Raw genomic sequence first — 21,310 nt, forward strand, 5'->3', positions numbered from 1 at the left:
AGAGAATTTTCTTATTTTCTTTTGCAAGGCACAAATGTAGAAATGGAGGTAATAAGATGGACGCCAATGTCGGAATGACAGGAATACTGTGACTCTGGGACTATGGCCTTTCTGATGTCCTTATGTGTACAGGAATCCCTGGACCTCTCTTTTCTTTATGGGGCATTATAGATCTTCAAAGAAATTCTGAGTTTATAATATCTACATATTAAATATGAGTAAGAAATTCTTCCCTGTGAGGGTGGTGAGGCCCTGGCCCAGGCTGGCCAGAGAAGCTGTGGCTGGCCCAGCCCTTGAAGTGTTCAAGGCCAGGTTGGATGGAGCTTCTTTGCTCAAAAAAAAAAAAAAAAAAAGAAAAAGAAGAAGCCAGAGGCTTCTTTTCTCCAGGCTGAGCAACCCCAACTCTGAGCTCTGAGTTTATAATATCCAACCCCAACTTCATCCTCCAATTTTACACTCAGGAGCACTATGTCCTTGAGTGCTGACATCTGAAGCTGGATAGGACAAGTCACAGGGTTTAGACCAGGTACAAGTTTGGCAGGGATTCTTCCTGTCCTAGGAACCATTGGCTCTGGAGTCTCCATAGCATGAGAAGACATCAGAGATATCTATTCACTATACTGCTCTGGGGCATGCTTAAGAGATGAGTTTAAATCATAGCAGCCTGGGAACTGCTCGTGTTATCTATCTGAAAAGAAAGAGTAGTGTCAGTGAGTTTACAAAGGAACAGACGTAGTTGTAATATTCTCTGGAAAAGCACTTCAAAGAGAGAATTCCTGGAAGAAGATCATGAAGTCACAGGCGATAAATCCAACTAATGTTTTTAAAATATGTAGTTTTGAAACTACTGGATGAAATATGCTCACAGAAAATCAAACACAAAGACCTTTTGTTCTTGGCATTAGGATTGTTTGGCAGTCCAAATGAAGTGTGGGGTGAGGGACATTCCCACTGTACCAAGGGCAGGAGGTAAACATGTCTTTAGTGTAGGAATGGGATGTCAAGAGTCATGGCTAGGCTGTGAAGCAAGAAGAAGATGAGGCAGTGAATAATTTGGTTCTTTGCTGAGACTCATAGCATTTCTCACCACTCCTGAGTAAATCATTATGCACCAGATCCTTTCTGAAGATGCAAATATTCCTAAGGGTTTTCTGTTAATCATAGTACAGAGCAAAATTTTGCACATTGAGTCTAGCTGAGAATTGAGACATCACTCTCTGGCCATGTGCAATTGCAGGCTGAGACATGGCCAGTCCAAAAGGTGCTGCCCAGTGAACCAAGGCTTGCTACAGATCAGAGGAGTGCTAAAACAGCTTTTTCTCAATTTTGTCAAAAACAGCCTTATATTGAATGCATGGGACATAGGGAACTGGGGACATAACTGTAAGTTACTGGCCAGGAGAAATGCTTTTCATTGCATCCTCATGTGGGGACCTTCTTCCTGAAGGTATTTTTATCTGTTGTTGACTCTGGGGATGTTAGGAAGTGGTCAGCTTTCAAAATCCCTGTTGTTTATTTGGTTGGTTGGTTTTTAACCGTAAAAACTTTATGCTTGTTAATGACCTGAAAATAAAAATTGAGTTTGGTCCCTACCAGGCAAGTCACATGTCCTGGTGAGAAGCTGTGCCTTCTCAGCAACTCTTAACTGCACCACTCCCATCCCTGCCACCTCTTTTTCCCAGAACACTCACCAGGTAACTCACTTGCCCTGCCTGAATCAGGAATGCCACACTTAGCAAGGATGTTGTAGTGCATTCCTGTTAGTGATGGGATAAAGTCTGTTTTCAGTTAAGGCCATGCAGATTTCTGAACATTGAAGTAAAGTATTAATTTATCAAATATAATTTCCATCATCAGCTACAGAAATCTCAGCTTTTAAGCTGCTGATACAGAATGCTATCCTACTTTCATTTATATATCTGGATGCTGTATATTCACAATACACACCTATGCACTACCTTAACAATGGAAAAACACTACCTACATGCAACAGATGGTTTCTTAATTCTATTTTGTTCTGTTAGTAAAATATCTATTTAAGCAAATAGTAAAGCCATAATTTCTTCAAGATTAAAAAAATGCATTATAGTCTCTATAAAGTAATTTAAATATTAATAAAATAATGCAGCCTCATAAATGTCAGAAAAAGAATTGAACATGATAATCAGTCGTAACTGAATGAAGGGCCACACATTCCAAGATTTTGTCTTGGAAATAACTGTTATGTGAAAAACAGAATAAGTCGAGAAATCAGAAGAATCGCTATGCTGCTCACAATTTAAGAATATTTTCTGCAGGAATCAGGGATAAATGTTTCTTCAGAGCTATTTCTGCCTGTAGGAGGGAAAAAATATCTAATGAAATACAAGCTGCTGCATAGAAAATTAATGAGTGAATTCACTGAGTAGAGAGCATGGCATATATGAAAATGAATCAGATACAGACAGATTAGCACTATGATATTTGCATTATTGTTTATATACAAGAAAAGAAAGAGAACTTCTCAGTGATATATACACAAAACCTAAAAAGAAAAAAAAAACCAGAAAGAATATTAGAAAATTATTAGAAAATCTGTTCTAGTTCTACAGGCTATTATCTTGTCATTTTTTTTATCTTAATTTGACTGGATTTTTAAAAGGATCAGAGAATCAAGGAATCCTCAATCGTCTGTGAAAGACCTCATGAAAATAACTGACTTACAACTTCTGTCCTCAAGGATCAGCTCAATCTATACCATTAGTTGATCTTTTCTGTGAAGCCTGAAGGACCTCTCCTGATAAACCTTTCTAAACAATTTCTGAAACATATAGCTTCACCTGTATTAAAAATCTTCCATTTACAGAAATTCATAGAGTCACTGGACAACATTCTTACCAGCCTACTTATTTTTATATTGAAATATTCAATAACTTTCCAGTGAGTAGTCCCCTGATAAACTATTTTCTGCTCTAATGGATATAGCAGTTTACACTCAGAAGTGAATGTATGTCATTAAATTACTTTAGGGATCCAGTGTACAGTTCATTTTTACTTAATTCTGATTTTTTTTACAGAAATACCAAGTACCAACTGCAATGGAGATGGAAAACCTTCCTTAAATCATGCCATATTATTATCCCATAATATTTCCCAAGACATTTTAGTTCTGCTCATTTTTAAAATCTTCACAGAAGAGGGGGAAATGGAACAAATTATACCTTCTTAAATTTCTCACTGCTTAATTACTTTCACTGACATTTGCATGGCAATACTTTTCATATATTTCAGTTTCTTCAGTGCAGGACTGTTTGAGAAAATCACTTAAATAATCATTAGATCATTATTCCCATTCAGAGAGAAAGCATTTAAAATGTCATCACACCACTTATCCCATAAATAAAGCACTCAAAAACTGAGTACAGTTTTATGAGGGCCAAGCAGTATTTTGCAGTTAGTAACTTTTGTGACAGTGAAATATAAAGGGGCGGCTCTAAGGGTCGGAGATAGGTTTGTGTTTTATAGGAATATGATCTGTATCACTGCCATAGCTTGACTGTTCTCTAATTTAAACTAAACTGGTCGGTGCCTTGTTAATGGCTGCTCTCTATTTCTTACATTTACAGCTTGCTCTTGGCTGTAACATACGTGTCATGTATCTCCCATGACGCCTGAAGGTGTGCTACACTTCCCAGGCACTTTTCCAGAGGACACAGCTCTGTAGCCAGGAGCCAAGGACAAACACATTTTGTCTTTTTGTTTGCCTCCCTTGGTTTTGAGGGTTTCTCTACAGAGACAGAGCTCCGCCAGACAGGACAACCAACTCATCCACTGGCTTCTCCTGTCCCTAAGTCACTCCATGCCTTTGCTGTCCCTTGCTCATTATAACTGCATTTCACAGTAATCACCAAGTCAGCAGGTTATGCAGTGAAAAATTCCTCCCTTGGGCAGCATTTACTATCATTTCAAGCAATATTAAGTGCTAATTTCTACACTGTGAATGCTAAAGGAGACTGGGCTTTAGAACAGGTTTAGATACACATTTAACAAATGGGAGAGGAAGAGGAGCAGAGAGTCTGGTCTGAGTGAGTTTGGCCATAATGTCAATAAGATAGTGCAGTTTGGAATGAGAAAGCGTTAGAGATTTTTTTTTTTTTAGGCACTGAGTTATCCTCAAGTGTTTTGAATTTTGTTTCCCTTTCATCTACCAAGGTGATAATTACTTGGGATGGCTGTCAGAAGTGCAGCAGTGATTGCTTTTAGATAGTGCTCCTTTCTCAGCAAAGCAGCAGCATCCATCCCCAGAGCACACTCCATGTCATTCAGGACAAGGCTCAGTGAGAAATGCCTGCTCTGCCTAGCAGAAAATCTTCCATTTCCTTTGTTATCCAGACGCTGTGGCCAAGAACTGAGTGTTCAGCCATGGACACACAGTGCAGGCCTGCAGGAAGGGGAAGATGCATAACTTGTGCTGCGAGCCAGGACAGTGTCTCGCACACTTTAAAACAAGCACTTCCTATTCCATGACTTTGGCCAATTCCACAGCTGGAGATGCCTTCTGTCCTACTGCACATAAGCCTCCTGTGCATTTCAAAGTCTCAGCACTAGAGCACAATTTCTATACCTAAATGGAAATAAAAATTTCCTTTGTACTATCATCCATCTCAAGGTAAATGTTTTTTTCTCTTTCAGGCAGCTGCAGAGAATAAGTGCTAGCACAGAAAGGGAAGGATACACCTCGTGATCCAGATACAAATTCAAATAATTGGAGAGATTCTATTCTCATCTTCAAGAGTAATTAATCTTTGGGAGGACATAAGCACTAGATATTTCTCATTGCTCTCCTAGACCAGGTGTCACTCCAGCCCCAGCTGTGGTATGTGTAACCCTCCCTTGCCACCCAGTGAAGTTAATCAGGACAGGAGCCCAACCATTCAGTGGAAGACATGCAGGTATTCAAATGCAGAGAAGTTGCATTTCAATTTGTCTTTGCAAGGCCACAAAACTTGAAAGATGCTGTCAGGACTTAGGGTAGAAAATAAATCAGGATTAAATAGTAGCCAGCATAACAGAAAAACTGGTCCATTTTTTCCTCTGCAGGAGCCAAATGGCACCACCCAAACTGATGCCATGAAAGTGTCTTGCTGGATGGTAACAGTAAGAAAACAGAGAAAAAGGACAAATATTTTTTGAATTATCTTTTAAATAGTAATGTATAAAGTGGTGCTGTATTACTGGCAGCAGGTCAATCAATTTTGCTTTGCTTAGTGAGAATTGGGATAGAAATAGCTAATGGCAATTTGAAATAATTTTATTTTTAGTGCAATTCATTCTATATTTACATTCCCTTTAAACAGCTCGATTTATTTCACAGTGTTGTTGCTATAGTACAGCAATTTGCCCTGGATATTACACTTAATATTCTAGAAAAATGAGAAGCATTAGAGGGAAAAAAAATATAAACATTTAACTGCAAACTGTCTGCAACAATTCCATCATTTTCGGCTGTGGGAACACAACCTTGCTTTAAACTAAATGAATAGTCTGACTCTCTGTAGTCTGTAAAAGCTCATCTGACCAGACATGACAGCTGTGAACTATTTTCACTGCTTGATATAAGGCATACTGGGCTTGTGCACCAAACCTTCAGGTCCTTGTCTGGAATACAACCAAGCTGCCAGTCTTTGTTGGCAATGGCTGCATTTGGAATAACTTCAGAAACTCAGTGGGAGCTAAAAGTCCCTGGAGATCCTCCTTAGTTCCCTTACTGGCCCTTAATACACTCATTAAAATAGCAGAGCAGCCCTGTGCAGGTTTATACACTTCTTTCATCCCCTCTCGTTTCCTAGCCCCTGCAGCTCTCCACTGCAGAGTCAGCCCTGCCAAATGGCACTGAAGGAGTGACACGAGGCACCACACCTGCCACCACCACGCACCTACCACCACCACACACCTGCCACCACCACGCACCTGCCACCACCACGCACCTACCACCACCACGCACCTACCACCACCACACACCTGCCACCACCACGCACCTGCCACCACCACGCACCTACCACCACCACGCACCTACCACCACCACACACCTGCCACCACCACGCACCTGCCACCACCACACACCTGCCACCACACACCTGCCACCACCACGCACCTGCCACCACCACACACCTACCACCACCACGCACCTGCCACCACCACGCACCTGCCACCACCACGCACCTGCCACCACGCACCTGCCACCACCACACACCTGCCACCACCACACACCTGCCACCACCACACACCTGCCACCACCACACACCTGCCACCACCACACACCTGCCACCACCACACACCTGCCACCACCACGCACCTACCACCACCACACACCTGCCACCACCACACACCTGCCACCACCACACACCTACCACCACCACACACCTACCACCACGCACCTACCACCACCACGCACCTGCCACCACCACACACCTGCCACCACCACGCACCTACCACCACCACACACCTACCACCACCACGCACCTGCCACCACCACGCACCTGCCACCACCACGCACCTGCCACCACCACACACCTGTCACCACCACACACCTGCCACCACCACGCACCTGCCACCACCACGCACCTGCCTGCCTTACCCATGTCAGCTGGTCGCACAGCCCGAGACGAAGGCAGTTTCCATCACTGGACATACATTATTTTGGTCAGTTTTCAATACAAAACCTGCTGCCTGGAGCTAATTATGCTACTGGCCTTTAATTCTCTACCTAGCAGTCTTTTCAGGATTTCACCCACCATTTTCCTTTCTTACCAATTCCAGATGTCCCAGAGTTTGAAAACAAGTGGGATTTCCAAAATGTGCAGCTTGATCAAATTGGTTTGGAGACTAAAGAAATACTGTGGTATTCACCTCAGTGACTTTCTCACTCTCTTAAACCCTCCTAAGGATCTATCATCACAAGCCACATATTCTCTTCAGTTGCACTCAGCCAGTCAAAGTACCTACAAACTTCTCTTCATCCTCCTCAGCATGGCATAAAAAGGAATATTTGAAAAGCCTTTTCTCTTCTCTAAGGCTCCTCAAGATGCTGTGAGATGCCCAGAAGACTAATGTTTTCTTTCAGCATTCCTGGGTATGTTTTACTGACTCCTTTTCACTTTTAAACTTTCTATCATCTTTCTTTTATGCCCTGTTTGAGCTCTTGACTTCTGTTTAAACTGGTATGTCTCCAGTGATGTAAACCTCAATTATTCTAACTCTCCATTACTTTCTGTTGTGTATTAATACATTCATAGTCACTGCATTATTCTCTTGAATAACTTTTTTTAAAGTCTACCTCCACTATTATTACTACAGATAATTTAACTAGAGCCATATCAAAGGCTTTCCCACACATTATTTATGAATATCTGTTCTAATAATTTGAGGAACAGACTCTTTACAAGGTAGGAGATGCTATTTTTATAATTAGCTATAATAAATATGCAAAGGTCAGCTTGGCTAAATAGTGTCTTGATGATAGAAATTACCAAATAGAAATACATTAAATCCAACACAGCAAGTTAAGATAAAATTGTAAACAGCAGTTTGGCATATAAAAATAACCATCCAGGCCTGTAGAAGATATGTCAATAGTAGAACAAAATAAGGTGAGCAGAAACTGAGCCAAGTCAATAGGAAAATGTTGTTGGTATTTTTAAATAGCCAAACAAAAAGAATAGTGTAGAAAGGATTTTTTTCATTTTAGAAGTGACTACTGCACTTTTGAATTATAAAATACTGGAAAAAAAGTTCTAGAGAAAGATATTGCAGGACACATATGAGTTATGATGTCACCTGGTTCTTAATCAAAGCCTGTGAATTCCAGAAAATATGCAAACTCATACAACAAAATTTAAACTAGTCTTCCCATCTCTTTACTGTAACAAAAATTGAATCAGTAGGAGGAAAAGTTGTCAAATTTCCACACCCAACTGTTTCATATTTCTCTTCTTGACTTTCCTTGATTATCCTCTGGGATGTTCTGTAGCCATCAGAAACTGAGCTACTGCTGCTGGGCTCTCCATCCATCTCCACAGAGTGGCTGAGCCAGCACTTGCCTTTTACTTGCCTTAAGTGCAAAGTGAAATGAGTTAGCTCATACCACCTGACTTGTCCCAGCACCTCTGGGACAGTCCCAGATTCAGTAATCAATCAACTCCAGAAACCAAAATTTGCTTTGCTGTCTGCACATGCAATGTGACTTGTTTTGATGAAAGGACTGTCCACATACTCAGCATTTTTATCTTCTCATACTCATTTGACAAGAAGCAGATGCTTAGACTAATTTTTTATCTGAGCTCCTTTGCTTTGAACCCTCTGGCCCATCTGTGACAGTATTGTTTCTCCTGGGAAGAGTCCACACAAACTGCCACCATGGCTACGAACAGTGAGATAGAGAGAGGAGGCTTATCAGCAGACTTTAGCACATGCAAAATTATACAGAGAAAACTGGTCTGTTCTGTCATGGTGAGGCACAGCTGGTTTTGCACCGAGACTCTGCCCTCCTCACTGTCCATGCAAAGTATGAGCTGGTTCACATTCAGGCTCCTCTCTGACAGAGATCAGAGAGCTCCAGGCAGGGAAATGCAGCTAGAACTGGAGGCTGGATCATTCAGGGGTTTCTATTCTGCGAGTAGGATGTGTGTGAGTGGTGACCAATGTACAAGACAGTTATTCTCTCTTGAGCAGAGAAAGGGCCTAAAGCCACCTAGAAGAGACTCAGAGATCTGGTTGAGATTTGGTTCTTTAATAGAGACCAAGCAGTGATTCAGCCAGGCACTGCAGCTCATACTTGCTTTCAAGGGAATTCTGAAATTCACCCTTAACCAACAAAGCCTGAGCTCACCAAGGGTTCGGTGATCCTAGCCTAAATTAATGTCAAAAGGAGCTAACTTGGCTCTGAGGACTCAGAAGGAGCTAGAGAAAAATGAGTTCTCCCTTGCTTTTACCCAAACCAATTTTTGCATACACTAATGCACTGTACTTTCAAAAAGTAATTTAAGGGTTTTACAGAGCAATCCCAGCTAGGCACTGATTGTGAAAACAAACACTTATGTACAGATATTCAAGATTCATTTTATATTTCAACTTGCAACAATGATCAGTGATGTTACCAAGCACAAAAAGAAAAAAGAAAAAAGAAAAAAAAAAAAAAAAAAAAAAAAAAAAAAAAAAAAAAAAAAAAAAAAAAAAAAAAACCCCACTTGAACTTTGCTGGTGTGTTTGGGCTATTCTATTCCACCACAGGCACACAGGATCTGGGACAGTTCCCAGCTCCTGGGCGTCTGTGGAGGAAGACAATTTACAGAAGTTCAAACACCAGCAACAAGAAGAGGCACCATGTTGTGCTCCTAGTAGGAAGTGTCAAAAGACATTTAAATGATACTTCATTACAGCTTGTACTGCGGGGTGGTGAAAAGCTGTGAGCTGAAAACAAGTGGGCTGACCTGTGTGTTATTTTTGCCCAGGGAAGAATTTCAGCACTCAGCAGAGCATCATGCAGCAGCTCTGTGTGATAGGTGGGTGCAGCACTATCATGGCCAAGAGGGGTGGTGGTGACATGCAAAATAAGTGCATTTATGACTTCAGGCTATCAACAAGTGCAACTCCCAGAGACAAGCAAAGGCCACTCTCGCTGGCAGCAGATTGTGTACGTGCAAACAGAGGTTACTCACTCCACTTAACCCCACTTCCCCAAAGGAAAAAGCATTCCTGAGTTTCAATGGACCTGAATTAGGAGCCATTATTAGCCTAGCTGAGGAGGATTTGGGTGTGAGAAGTCAGGTTAGCTGACTTTAGCCACCACACACACTCTAAAAGAGAGCTCCTTTCCTGTGCACAGTTCCAGAGCTCCTTCCCCTTGAGCAGTCACCAGGGCAGGTCCTGCCCTTCACCATCCTCTGTCCCTCAGGCAGAAGTTTCAGAGAAACAAACCAAATCACAATCTCACAGCTGGAAATCTCCCATGATGCTGATGGAAGTATCTGGAATTTACTTCAGATTGTACCCATGCATTTCAGAGGTCTTTTCAACACTATTTACCAGCACCTGATTTGCTGCGTTTGTATGAAAACTGAAAAAGTCCTTCCTGTAGCTTCTCCCTTTATGTCGAGGTTCATTTAAAGAGATTCTTATCAGCTCCACTTTCCAGACTCTCTGAAGATGTTAAGTAGCATTTTGTCAATTTAGGAACACATCCTCATTCTTCTTTGTATTGTCTTGGCATTTTGGTTTCCAGAAGGGTATTGAAAAATGAAAAGAAATTTAATTTGTTATTAAAATGTTGCCCATACTTTCACAGATGCAACCTGGCCTCTGGAGGAGACACTCTGATTTCACCCTTCTGAGACAGAAGATCCTATCTTTAAAATAGATGTTGAAGCATACCTCCTTCCTTCCTTGCTTGACTTAATAGGATCAGCATTTATTGCTCCAAAAGTCTTTTTGCTTTGTTCCACCTGACAGTGGGTCTACTCCAGGTGTATATTTTAGAATATTACAGTTTATTTAAGATTATTGCTGCTTTTGCATGCATTCCCTCTTCCCCCCCCCCCCCTTATTTATAGTGATATCTTCATGCACAGCCCATATAATAGGCACCACTCTCTGGGATTAGGTTCCCCTTGGCATGCCGTCTCTCCCATCTGGTTGTGATGCTCAGAGGAAAGTCCTGTACCCCTCAGTCTCTGACAAGTGAGTACAAAAGGCTGGTGCAGGGAAAATGTGGGTAAAGGAGAGCAAATCTCAGAACTGTTCTAAGTAACACCAGAAATCAGTTGCTGGGGGTTTTTTGGGTTTTTTTGGGTTTTTTTTTTTTGGTTTTTTCATTTGTTTGTTTGTTTGTGGGGTTTTTTGGTTGGTTGGTTGGTTGGTTGTTTTTGTTTTTTTTTTTTTTTCCCAAATTTTAGAACTACTTGGTTTTGCAGAAGGATGGGATGCATGATTTCTCCCACTGAGCTTTGGGGCACTGGTGTTTTGCTGATGTCAGTGGACACCACAATCCCTGCAACTCCTCTTAGCAAACTTGCAGTTCTGCAAGACAGCTTTCACCACGAAACAGGTACAGCCAAGACATCACACAGCAACATCTGATGTGAAAAAGTAAGTTTAATTAAAAGCTTTGAAAGTGAAACTCTAGGAGAAACCAGAAAGAGTGAGTTCTGCAGGTCCAGTAGAAAGTGTCACTGTCAGGTTACTGTTGGCAACCACACCTCTCATGATCTTCTAAGTGTTGGTGGCACCTTTAAAATGGCACAAAATTCACTGAAATGCTTTTGAAATTCCCACCTGCTTTTACCTGCCCACCTCTTCTGCTTACCCACACATAAGGAAAATGCTTTTTTCTGTCTTTCTCCAATTTATCACTTCTTTTTCAGTCTCAGTGTCATTAAGATAGTTGTTTTAAGTATTGAATTGCAAACATGTTCTGCTGTCTCTGTTGTCAGTGGCTGTTCCAGAGCTGCACTCAGTGCTCTTTCTGAAACAGAAAGAGATGGCAATAATCCAAGCAAAGTAATCCAAGCAGGAGGCACCACAGGGAGCTGGCATCCACCCATTCCCAGGGAATGGCTCTTCTGCCAGCAGGCATCATTCTGGCCCCTCCGCCCACTCGAAACACCTCCATTCTCGAGCATTTGAAAATCCCATAATAAACATTAATGAGTACTGTCAACCAGCTTTCTTCCTCCTCAAGATCAAGTTTGTATAGTATTGAAAATATTTTTAGGTAATTTCATTATAACAACACGTTTAATTACTTCAGACATTTCAGAGTGTGGGTTTCAGCACAATTAATTGCTATACATTATTCCACTTATTTGTGACAATGACATAATTTTTGGTGACAAAAGGTTCTTAATCACAGTTACTTGGTAGGCAAATGCAAAAGAAGAGCAGCTGTCATCAGAAAGAAAAGCAGCACAAATCCTGCCTGTCTGGGATTGCAGATGAAGGAAGCCACATGTATAAAACCAGACCATGAAGCAGCTCCTCTCTGCCTGAACACTCTGCTTCTTCCCTATGCTCCACCTGCAGAGGCTGGGAGGAGGAAAACACCCATCCAAGGGGGGTTTTCCTCCATGCAGGGTCCTTCCCTGTGTGTTCTCTGATGGTTGAACCAGTGCTGGCCCCAGGAGCTAAATACAGGAGTGTTGTGAGAGCAGATAAGGGATAAAAGCATTCTTTAGCAATGCTGAAGTTAAAAGCAGGTTATGAGTACCAGGGTAAGCCAGGCCTGGTGCTTTGAATAGATGGTGTCCATTCCTCTGCAGAACTCTTCATCCTGACCCTGGGAACTGCTCCTCAGCTCCCTCTGAGCTGCTTCCAAGGTCCCTTCTTGTCCTGGCCCTCACTGTGCACAGACTGTTTCTCACACAGCAGTAGCTGAGCCTGAGATGCTGCCCTCCATCCATGGTGAGCACTTTTCCCAGAAGTCCAGGTTTCCCCATACTGCATACCAACAATTCTTCTTTCCAGGAACCTTATTAGCTGTGACATAGAAGCACAAACTATTTTAATGAAGGATTGATGATTAGGCTTTCTTGACTCTTGATACGTCAAGTAGTTAATTGGATCCAAGCACATAGCCATGTGCCAGTTTTGATTTTAGTTTAGTTAGTGCCTGTCAGGACTCAGGTTTTCATAATAAGTTTCATGTTCCCCCCAGTTGAACTTCTTCCTTATGTTTCTTACTAGAATATTTATTTCCATCAGCTCACATCAGTATTCTTTGACTGCTTCAATTACCAGTAAGTGTCCATCTCCTGGTCAAGACTGTGCATTTGCTCTTTGATGATGGATTTTCCTGTTTCTTACAGATAGAAAGCTGAAGTGATCACCTTAGCCCAAACAAAACTGACAAAGGAATGTGAAATTAAATCCCTATGATAGTCCCTTGTCCCTGAAAATCCTGCAGGGTCACACAGGAAATGATGGCCATGGAATTGGGGTCAAGTTAGTACAACAGGTATTTCTATCCCCTTCTGGAAAGGGCACTGTCCCCCAAAACCTCATATCCTTTGCAGCAGCCCAGATGTGCAGCCAAAGCTGGCATGGTCCACCATCCAAAGATGTCTGCATGGGTGATGGAGTACCAGTGGGTTCTTCTATGCAAGCTGAGTGGAAAAAGTTCCAGGAGAGCTGCACTGCTGATAAGCCATTGGATGGTGGCAGTTTTTTACAGCTATTCCAATGCTTTTGACTCTTTATTAGCATTTTATAAATGGAAATAATGCAAACACAGAAAAACTCAGAGATGAGAGACAGGGCTTTTTTATCTGTGCTCTTTATTGGAACCAGCCCTTGCTCCTGAAGATATCTGTGTGCTATCCATAATGTATTTACCTCCTGAGGCTGCAGCCCTGAGCTGGCAACAGCAGTGTTTTGCAGGGGTACCTATCACTTACCCTTTCCAGCTGAGGCTGAAGTATCCCAACAGGAGCTTTCCCCTGGCAGAGCAGCAGCCCATGCCAGCCTTAGTGCTGCTGGGCATTTCTTGGGAGAGAATGAACAGGATATATTGTGAACTTACAACAAAAGTCATGCTCAAGCCTTGCTTCATGCCCTAGATGCAAAAGGCTGCCACCACTGCTAGCTCAGAGGTAAAGTTTCAGGCTTGAGGCACAGTTAAATCAGCAAATCTGAGGAGGGACATCTCTCTCACTCCATAGGTGGAGGCTTGTGAGCTTGGATGCCTGAAAGTTAAATATCTGTAACCCGAGGGCAAAAGCAAAATGGTATTTAGAGCCCTAACACAGTAATATTTGGAAAATTCTGGATTTGCTGATGATGGAAAAGCACTGAATGCCCATGATGGAATTCAGCACCAGGCTGAAACATCAGCTTTTCATTGAGGTGAAAAAACCATAAATTTTTCATGTGCCATTTGCAAATCAGAATGGCAAATTCTGATTTACCTCACAAATGTTGTCTCATCCAAATTCTCATGAACACTTTTTATCTCTTTGGACAACTTAAATTATTCATTTACTTATTTCCATTGATGTCAAAGTAATGGGAACTGAAATAAGATCCAAAATGGTGAGAGGATAGATTGTAGTCACTGTAGCTGTATGGAAAGAGAGGGCAGATTACACCTTAGAGGGTTGTTGGCCTCATTTAGACTGACTGTGAGTGTGGTTGGAGGATGCTGTGGAAAGACAACCGACAGGTTTGGGACCAGCCTGACAGGCAGCATGGTGGTACACCATGTGCTGGTGCAAGAAGGTGGACAACAGAGTGAAAGCTGGAATGAAAGACAAAACAAGGAGGCAAAAGTATGAGAGTGAACAAAGAAAACTGCTGTCCAGATGAGAGAATAATAGATACCAGAATACTGATATGCTGAGAAAATAGACAAAGAGCTGAATCCTGCCAAGCCCATAGGCCCTGATCTGTCAGTGCCCACCTTGTCTTGGGCCTTGCATTCCTGCAGAACTAGAGGAAGTGAGACTGGTAGAATTTTATGCTTATTTTCTACCTATTTTTAGTTATTTTATACTTGTTTTTCACAGGTGTGTGAAAAATACCATTACAGCAGCACATTCATATTGCTCAAACACCTGTGCTTAATTATTTTCACAGGCTCAGAACTCGGTGCTTGGAAAGATAGATTCAATCAGAAGGGATGGCTGTGCTGTTCTGGATGAGTCTTTTGAGGCAGCTGTTTCCATGGTGTTTGAGCATTAAATACAGTGAGTGACATTCCTGAAGCTGCTTGCAAGGCAGCTGGGCTGCCACTGCAGTTAGGAGTTGAAAACATAAGAACTTTTATTCAGATGATGGTCAGAAGTTTATCAGGCAGATGGAAGACAAAGAATAGCAATTCCATGATGTCCTTATGCATGATCCAGCACTGAAATATTTTAGTTTATATATCTGTCAACACACATGTCACTGAACTCTAAAGCTCTCTGTGGACAACCTTTTATATTTGGATATATCTGCCTATCCTTGAAGAAACCTAGATAAAATATTTCCCCTTCCTTTCCTTCCTGCTATTAATGATCTTGTTCTGTGTTAGAGGCATTTTTTAACTAGCAATAGTAGCAATGCTATTGTTACTATTGCAAATTGATAGATGTGCTCTAATGCAAACAGCTTGTGAGACAATCTCTGTGCTTTTGACAATATTTTGAAGGCATCACAGTAATTGTTAACTAGTCCATTAGGGATGTTCTTTTAAAATGTATTGATTTAAATTATGTATGTTAATGTACCTATCAACATTACAAATGTAGTTTGCAGCAAACTGCTTATAATATATGGATGATAAGCCATAAATAATAACTGTGGCTGTAAATTAAATTACTTGATTAAGCTGCAAAGATGCACTCTAATTTGGAACAGAAAATTACTTTGAAGTGATTTCAGAAGCTGATAATTCTTTTAGAATAGCTGAGTTTTATGAGCCATAGTGTTCTTCAAGTCAGGCATCAAACTTTCTGATGGATTTTGCCCACTAACATGTTTATTTGGGTATTGCTATGCCTTGAATGCAACGGTTGCAACAGACTGACAAAATAATAAGTGACAACTATTTCAGCCAAAATATGAAAGTGCTTGAAATCCAATACATTAATTCTTTTCTGATAGGATATGAATAACCTTGGGTCGGGTGTCAGCAAGAGCAAAGCCCCTAGAAGAGCCTTAATTTTGAAAGACAGTAGAGACAGCATATAAAATAGTTGCAGTTATTTTGGAAATTTTTAATAGGCACAAATAAATAATGGTATTGTAAAACCCCAAAACCTTCAGCACAATCTAATATGAGGTTCTGAAATACAAGCTGAGCAGAAATGCAATGCTTGACCTCTTCTCACAACACGTCTTACATTGCTGGTACAGTAGATTAGATTCTGGATGAGTTTCAATAGATAGAATAACTAAAAATATCTTACCAAACATGGACTTCTGTACCCAAAAACTGCTTTGATAATTTGCACATATCTAAGCGGAAAGGGATGAAGTTATGGGAAAGTACTGGAGAGCTTGTGTTCCAGGAGCAGCGAGCCTTTTCTGTCTATCCCAAGAGAAGTACTGCACCTGCCTTAGAACCACAGAGTAAAGCCTGGCACTGTTGAGGCACATGCCACTGCTCAAGACAGTGCCAGCACTGCTGTATATCCATGAGGAGACTCCTTCCCAAACCTTCTTTGCCTAAGGACACCCTAGACACTTGCTGGGGCACGCAGATTCCTTGGGGATTGTTGCACAGTGGGGTTTGTAATTTGTGGGCTTCTCCTTTAGGGTCACACCCAAGGCAAGGGCACACCAGCAATGGTTCATCTGGGCTGGATGAGCAATCAGATTTCTCATTACAAAGTGACAACAAAAATACATTGATAAATGAAATATAAAATAAATTCAAATTTAAGGCTGATGGGTATTTCCAGTTGTCTGGGTGCAATTCTTTCTATAATCCAGTATTTCTAAATGTCCCAGCTATCTGAGGCTGGGGTCCACCTCCTTCTTCTGAGTTCTTTCACTAGATCTCAGCTCATACATTTGTTGTTCTGAAAGTCAATTTCTAGGCACTTCAAGTGTAGGTTGTTTTTTTTCCCCTTTAATAAACGCAAATGATGGGAGATGGTGTGATCATGCATCACAGGATGATGAAGGATTCAAAGTGTTTCAAGTAAATGGGACTTGTTTGATCTCTCAACATGATATTACAAATCATTCAAGAGCAAGATTTGGTTTTTTAATTATAGTTTGATTTCTCCTCTGCTAGATCTGCTTGGGCAGAGGTGTCTAAGATGTAGATACAGAGAAATATATATATATTTATTTTGTTCAAGTAGCATTAATATTTAAAACTTCCATTGATTGATATAATTAACTTGAGGCTAATTTCAACACACATCTACTTTTCTTATCTAAACAAGGGTCTTTGGAGCAGGGTCTGATGCAATTTACTGGTATTCCCAGGCATGACTAACAGGAAACACCTTTGTAGCTGAAAATGAGATATTTGAGCCTAAATCATGGTTTAAATGCAATTCACCTCAACATAGAGGTTAATTTGGAAAATTTTCTCTATGAGAAAATCAGAATAGAATTTTTAAAAGCAGATAAATATACAGAGATAATATGAAAAATAACAATATTTCTACTTATTTCCTGGTTACAATTTCCTTTTCAGATAATAAAAGATGCAGGATGTAGTTAGTGAACTGATCAGCCAGCAGGCTTGAAACAGAAGTAGTTATTTACACAGTCTAATTATTTGGTGGAATATATTGCCACAAAATATTTTGGGGACAAAATAAAAATAGTTTTTAAAAGCTATTGGATGAATCACTGGGAGAAAAAATTCCTCCCTTTCTCTTAAGCACAGTGATCTGCTACCATCTGAGTCAGAAAATTCCTCTGCCACCAAGGAATTGATTTCCAGATTGCCAGAAGCTTGGAAGACACACCATACTTGGAAGAAAAGTGTCAGCGCATGTTCCTCTTGCTTCCCCTGTTACTCTTTCTTCCTTCAGCATTTGCTCTTGGCCCCTGTGGGTGGGGTAAGATCAACCTGAATGAATACAGCTATTTTCATGTATGGATAGATTTTTCTGAAAGACCTTAAACTTCAGAGATTAGTAATGACATTAAAGAAATTAAGGGTTTTTCTGTTTTAAAGACATGGATATGAAGACAATGATATGAAGAAATGCAGTATAATGTGAGAACTTTATCTTTGTAAAGTATGAAAAGAATGCAAATCAGAACCTAAACAAATGTAAACTACACTGAATGTCTTTGAAGATTGTGGATAGGTAGTTTTCCATTGGACCCCATGCAACACCCACATAATTAGCAATGAATTTGCTTAATGAATCAACCTTACAGAACTGCCAAAATGCTAAGGATGGAGCAAGCAAAAGCCTCAGGGAATTTAGGGAATCTACAGTAATGTAGTGCCTAACCTGTGTCCTGCATTCCACAGCACCAATGAAGGAATTTCCTTCTACTCAATGTGAATTTCATCATTTTGGGTGACTTAATCTTTAAGTGAGGCCCTTTGACATTGTCTCATAATGTGAAAAATAGCTGGATATCTAAAGTAAACTAAGTAATTGTTAATTTCCTAAGTGAAGGTTACAAGGGCAGTTTCATATCCATTTTTTCCTTTATCCCGCTTTTCTGGTATTAATCAGCCTGTCCTTTGGCTCAACTGCATGGGCATTAAGAGTATTCCATCACCATTGCAAATAAATGGAGCAATCAAAAAAAAATCTTTTCCACCTACCTCATATAAGCTTTGTGAGACAAAGACTTTTCTTGGTCACTTATTTCAATAGTGCAATAGAACTCGACTCCCAAATGATTGATAAAAGTTATTCTAGATGAGGAAAGTTTATTAAATTTTTCTCTTAATTCTTTGCCCTTAAGATATGGCATTAGAAATCTGGAGTTCTGAGTGCAGTCAGGGTAATGCACAACTTCATTTAACTCACTGTAAGGGCTCATTGTTTGACTCTGCTATTTCAAAATTACAGCAAATGTCTGATTGTGGACTTATGGATTGTTCTTTATGCCTCTGGAAGAATTCCCCTATCTCCCTAAACAACACTTTTTTATCCAGCTCTCATTTTTTCTCCCCCAAGAAATGCCAAGCAGATTAAAAATGTGGCTTTTCAACGATGTGCCTAATGAATTATTGTGTTATGCCTCTCTTTTTTCGATAACAGAGAGAAAACATTGCAGTTGAAGTTTGAGGAAAGTTATGAAATCCCTGATGTGCAACAATTGTGGGGTGGACAAGTTGAATGGTTTTGCCTGATCACAAGACAATGTAAAAGAGGAACAGCAGTGAAATTACCAGCTGGTGGAGCAGAGCTTTTGGCTAAGAAAGACCTCTTAAGAACAGTGTAGCACTTCAAGGCCTGACTTAAAAGACTAATAATATAGTCTACCTGCTTATTATTTACTGTGTTGAACCTATTCAGCAACAACAGATTGTCTGACCTGTGCATGGGATTAGTTTCCAGTGGAGCTGTTATATTTCAGACTCCTAAAAGTAAAACCCACTTGACATCCAGGAGAAAAGGGCAGCAAATATATCACAAAATTTAATGAATCCAAGGGAAGCAAGGGTTCAACTAAAGGTGAAAAATAATCATGTTTTAAATGTCAATGGGTACTACAGGCTATTACTTTATTGCTTTACTCCTGCTTTTAATAGGGTATCATTGCAATTTTCTATTGGGTTGCACCAGTGCAAAACTGGGAAACAGAGCCCTTAGGCTGCCTTAATTTATAATAGGATATAAATTATTTGGAGCTGAAATTCCATCAGTTTAGTGGCACAGTGTTAAAAAGTTTAAGCTACATCCATGAAAAATACAGATTTTTCGAACTATGTGCAAATATTAGTGCTTTTGAGTCTGTATTTGACACTGTGTCAGTAACCAATATGAAGAAAAAAGCACAGATTTCCTTGTGCTGAAAATCGAGCCCATCAACGCTATCAAACAATTTGACTCCTATTTGCCTCCCTCCTCGCAGCTGAGGAGGCTCAGAAACACAGACAAACAAGCAATTGTCTGTAAATAGAATATAATAGAAGCTAATAATGAAAATATGTCTCATCAGCCATTTCTTTGTCCTAGTATCTTCACAACTTTTGCTGGTTTGCATTTCATGACTGATGGCCACACTCTGGTTACATCCTAAGTCAATTCTACGTGGGCCTATTCCAACAGTCTCTGCAATTTAATGACACTTCAGTATTTGCTTTATTCCTGCCAGTTTCTACATCTAACACAGACCTAGATGGACTTTCCAACTCCTCAGAAAAAAACTTCTATTTTTACAATTTAAATGTGTTCTGGTAAAAATATTCCAGGTTGCAGAATATTCCCTTCCTTTGGAGGCTACGAAGCACCCATATCCTTCAATAGGACTTAATTAAATGACAGCTACACTTAATTAAGGCAAAATTGCATTGGGTAGGACGGTCCCCTTCAGCACAAATAAAAATAAAAGTTCTGGGACTAGAGAAGAGTCATTCTATTCCTATTCTCCCAAGCTCTGCTGGAAATATAGGCTGACAGGTTAATAGAAGCATTTCTAAACAGTTGTAAGAAATCAGCCATCTGATTCAAGAACTCCGTTCCTTGGTTAACTTACTATTCAGCTACTGAAAAAGAGATTTTCCCATCTGTGAGATGACAAAATGGAATGAAAACAGTATTAATATTTATGTTCCAAATAGAAAAGGCTTTTAAGCATGTTCATAAAGTGGAAAATAAAAGCAGCAGTTTATCCAAAACTTTCTGGCCTTTTGCAAGTTAAAATTTATCTGCCTTGCTGCCAGAATTTGTTGGTTTAAAATCAAGTAATCATATTTTATAGAAGTTATTAATATAGGTGAACTTCTATATCATTGAATGTTCTCTATTATGTGGATCAGTTAATTACAACTACAGTTCATACTGTTACGGGTATTTATTCCAAAATTGCCCACAGGTGGGAAAAAATATGTTTACTGGGTCTGGTTGAAATGTTTTGTGATAGCAATGTTTATATCCTACATAAACATCATTCAACTGAATGTGTGTGCACGTGAACTCATGCCAGAGGTACCAGTAAAAATTATATCCATATGAAAATACAGTGAACTTCTTTTTTCTTTCATAAGAGTCTTATTTCTAATTAAATGTGTTGCCTTCTTATGAATAAAATCCAGTATAACTTGACAATCATTAGAGGTAGCTAATGGAAAATTAAATGCTTTGTTTGAAACAATTTCTTAAATCTTTATGCCTGGAATTGCTTTCCTTGTACTGTGGCCTGCCAATACTTCCCACTTTGCTGCTGTATGCTCCAAAATGGTTATAGCCAAATGTCCAACTGCTGAGACTGCATGGCCTGCACTCCGACAATCTGCACTTACCCACTGAGAGCATGCAAAAAAGGACAGAAAAACTCTCAGCCCAGGATACTTGTATTATTACTGATATTCTTACACTGGTTTCCAGTTCAAGAGAGGAAAATCCTTTAGACAAGAAGCACAGGCCCACTGCAGGAACTGACTCTCCAGGCAGTACAAGCATAAGATAATAAAATATTTGGACATTTGAATTCAAGTATACCTAACAACAGCTCCTCAAAAGCAGTGACAGGTACTGCTGTGAAAAACCTGACACTATTTTTTCCTTTTTGCGTATTGAAAAACCCACCACAACTGCACACAGCACAAGGCAGAAAAAATTCCAACCCTTTGCTTACAGGTTCCAGGTACAGAACTGGGTACAGTAGAGAAAGTTCAGGATGGGAAGTCCTGAAAGTGATGAAA

At 40.3% G+C, this 21,310-nt stretch overlaps 1 long non-coding RNA gene across 1 annotated transcript; it reads right to left on the reverse strand.

The window, feature by feature from the left end:
• Nucleotides 1-11,109: 11,109 nt before the first annotated feature.
• On the reverse strand, nucleotides 11,110-16,068 carry LOC137463216 (uncharacterized). The gene is made up of 2 exons (XR_010993860.1): nucleotides 15,918-16,068; nucleotides 11,110-11,645 (listed from the first exon to the last, which is right to left on the reverse strand). It is a non-coding gene; the product is annotated as an uncharacterized lncRNA (long non-coding RNA).
• Between the last annotated feature and the right edge of the window lie 5,242 nt (nucleotides 16,069-21,310).

This window comes from Anomalospiza imberbis, chromosome 1 (genome assembly GCF_031753505.1).
Source record: "Anomalospiza imberbis isolate Cuckoo-Finch-1a 21T00152 chromosome 1, ASM3175350v1, whole genome shotgun sequence".
Lineage (NCBI taxonomy): Eukaryota > Metazoa > Chordata > Aves > Passeriformes > Viduidae > Anomalospiza > Anomalospiza imberbis.